Here is a 3,365-nt window from a genome sequence, read left to right as displayed (position 1 = left end):
CATCCGTGATGTACCGAGGGCAAGAAAAAACACACCTTCTGTACATCTGGTTGCCGGACATGCTGGTAGACTTCTTCTTCAGGTAAGACATACTGCTTGTAGGACTGGAGCTTTCTTCAAACAACATACAGAGCGCCTGCTGAATAAAAAAAAGCTAATGATGAGTGTGTACAGGTGTGCTTTATACTCCTCCGGTTATTCCGTCACACCTTACCGTTCTAGCAACAGGCCAATAGGATTGGAGTGATTTCATTCACGTTCAGACCTGCTTCGCCTAGAGGCGTTCCCATAGTGTCGTAACCGACGCAGTTCGAGTTCCCTCGAAGGGGAACTCACTTTGCATGTAATGAGTCTATATAATATATTATTTTCACCTTTTAAGTTGAATTACTGAAATAAATGAACTTTTGCACAATATGCTAATTTTTCAAGTTTCACCTGTACATACATAATTAAATAAAGACAACAAAGTTGGCACAACATGGTGTCTAGCTCCTCATACTGCATACCAGGCTTTTCCCTCGGCCCGGCTACCTGGCTCCCATATGGCGCGGATCCTTCACGCTCGGTGGGGGTTCCATCTTTTACCCACTCTCTTTAAATCTCAAGTTTTGGTAGCTAACTGTACTTTAGCTAAGCTGTTAGTGACTTTAACTTAGCAGCTAGCGATGGCTTCTCTCTCTCCCTCTTCTGCTTTCTCTTGCTCGGTGTGTCAGCTGTTCTGCTTCCTTTAGCGATAATGATACGTGTAACAAGTGTAGTTTATTTGTTGCCATGGAGGCTCAGTGATTTAGAAGCTATTGACTTAGATTTTTATTCACATTGGGGTAATGACTCCCAGTTAGGCCAATCAGAGGTCACTAAGATTAATGAGTCGGTGTGTACCGCATGTGATCATTTCGCCGCTGGTTGTCGAGGTGGTGTCCAGCAAACGATGTGCGTTTGTAGATCATTGGCAGACTGATTCAGAGAGATGGCATTCATCCCAAGTGGGATTTCGTGGACCAAATCCATAACAATCCAGAGTTGAGACCAGGGGGCAGAATTGCAGTCTAACACACTTCTCTGCTCCTCCATTTCAGGAGTTACATAGTCAAAGCCCCATAGTGACGGTGTCTGCCCCCCGACCATTGAAATTATTTAAATCAAAGGTAAACGGAAGAGGAGCTGTGCATAAAAACCTCATAAAAATTAAACCCATGAGAGCAATAGTGCAAAAGAATTGGAGAATTAAATGTGGACTCTTAAACATCAGATCTCTCTCCTCTAAAGGTGTGCTAGTAAATTAATAATTATCAGATTATTGTAACGGGCTTATATTTGGGACTCTGGTTACACAATATGGAAGTGTAGTGGGAAAGGATATTCAGGGGCACAGGTAACTTCCGGTCGCTCTTTTTTTCCGTAGCGGGGATGGCTATTGGGGGAAAAAGCGTGTTTAAATAAACAGCTCAGGCAAACACTTGTCTTTCTGTGAATTTTATTCAAGTCTTCTGCAGAAGGAACTCACGGGGACACATACACATCAGAGAGTATCATCCGTTATGCTGCGATGTAACTAATCTCACTAGGGGCCTCGGCCTCTTGGGTATGGGGTCAACTAGAAATCTGATATCTTTCCCTGCCACATTGATTATATGTTCAGGCATGCGTTGATATGCGTCATTCTTGTATTTAGGATATATCCCTGTTGATTTTACTTTATCAGTTTCCTGTCTCCGCTCGAGATACAGAATAGCCTCATTTATCAAAGCCTGCATGTCTGCTTCAGTTTTAACCTCTGTGTCTGTGTCTGTGTGTGTGTGGGTGCTCTCACGTGATTCATGTGCAGGTTGCTCTGTCATCTCAGTTCCAGTGACAAAACATTCCTTCCCTGGCCTTGGTTTCCCCCCTGCTAGTCGATCAGCCATCTGTCCTTTGTTAGCCTCCGGGCAGTCTCGTGCCCAATGTCTGTGCTTTTTGCAGATGTAACAAGCATCAGATCTGCCATGTCCTCTTCCTCTGCCTCCGCGACCCTGACCTCTGTCTCTTCTTTTGCCTTTTCTCTGATCTTGTTTCAGCTGTGCCATCTACAGCCTGTCTTTCTGCTGCTCTCTCTGCAACAATCGTCTAAGTTCAGCGGTTATGGGTCTGTATTGTTGGCAAAAGATCAGCAGATGTTCAACATATTTCACCCCACCATCCTGGACTGCGTCCTTCATCTCGATGAATAGCCACGGTCTGTGGATCAGCTGTACGCTTCCATCTCCGGACGCTAATTCCATCAGTGGGGCTGTGACATGGAGGGTTGTAGGTGATTTCGAGGTTGGTAAATAAATCTTGTTGGATCTGGTGTGGTGCGGGCTGGATGGCTCCCCTCCCACAGCTGTGGCTGCTACTGTTAGGTCGTTCTGTGGGTAAATTTTTTAAGAGCAACTTTCTGCTCCTCTGTCTGTCCTCCTGGCAGTGGCTGTGTTGCTGCTGCCGCACCAGCTGCAGGTTGGTCGGAAGTTGGAGCAGGGTTTGGCTGACGTGGCTGTGGGGGAACCGAGTCCACGTCCGGATCTAGTTTGACACACTGAGATGCAGAATTGTTAGAGGGGACGGTCGCTGCCTGTAGTTTGCTGTCCCTACTCTCAGCCATGCTGAATACGCGGCCCAGTTTGCTTTAAAGGTTTTTTTCCTCCCTCTCCTTTTTCTCTAATTGTACCCTCAGAGTATCTAACTGTCTCAGGCTGAAGCTGCCTGTTGCCGGGAAACCACACTGCTTAGCCCACATGTCCAGCTGGTCAATACTGCCCACACCATAATTAGCAATCATGTAATTACAGTTTTTCTCAAATGCTAAAACACAAAAGCCAATCCTCTAAACCAAATGACCAGTTGTCTAAACACATTTACTAAATCTAGCCATCATTTTCCAATATCATAAACACATTTCACATGAAGACACAATTCACAAAACACAATCCTCCGTTCACATAAATCTTAACACATTTTTCCTTGCTAAAACACAAGTTGCAAAAGAACTCTGCTCATATTCTCAAATGAAAGCTCATGTGATGCAAAATGCTTGCCACAGTCAGCAATATTTGAACAAAATGAACACACCTGGCGTCATTCATTACACACAACGACTCAAAATTGAAAACGCCTGTTGCTAATGCTGTGACCACATGTATAAAAGCAAGTTCAGAGTGCACAGTTTGCTGAAGATTCCAAACAAACACAATGGATGAAGGCAGAGTCAGGGGAAGAGGTAATTGAGTCAGAGGAGGGAGAAGAGCTGGCCAGGGAGGAAGAGGAGCAGGCCAGGGAGGAAGAGGAGCAGGCCAACGAGGAAGAGGAGCAGGCCAGGGAGGAAGAGGAGGAGGCCAACGAGGAAG

This window comes from Micropterus dolomieu, linkage group LG16 (assembly GCF_021292245.1).
Source record: "Micropterus dolomieu isolate WLL.071019.BEF.003 ecotype Adirondacks linkage group LG16, ASM2129224v1, whole genome shotgun sequence".
Classification (NCBI taxonomy): Eukaryota; Metazoa; Chordata; class Actinopteri; order Centrarchiformes; family Centrarchidae; genus Micropterus; species Micropterus dolomieu.
Note: the sequence above shows the minus strand (reverse complement) of the source record.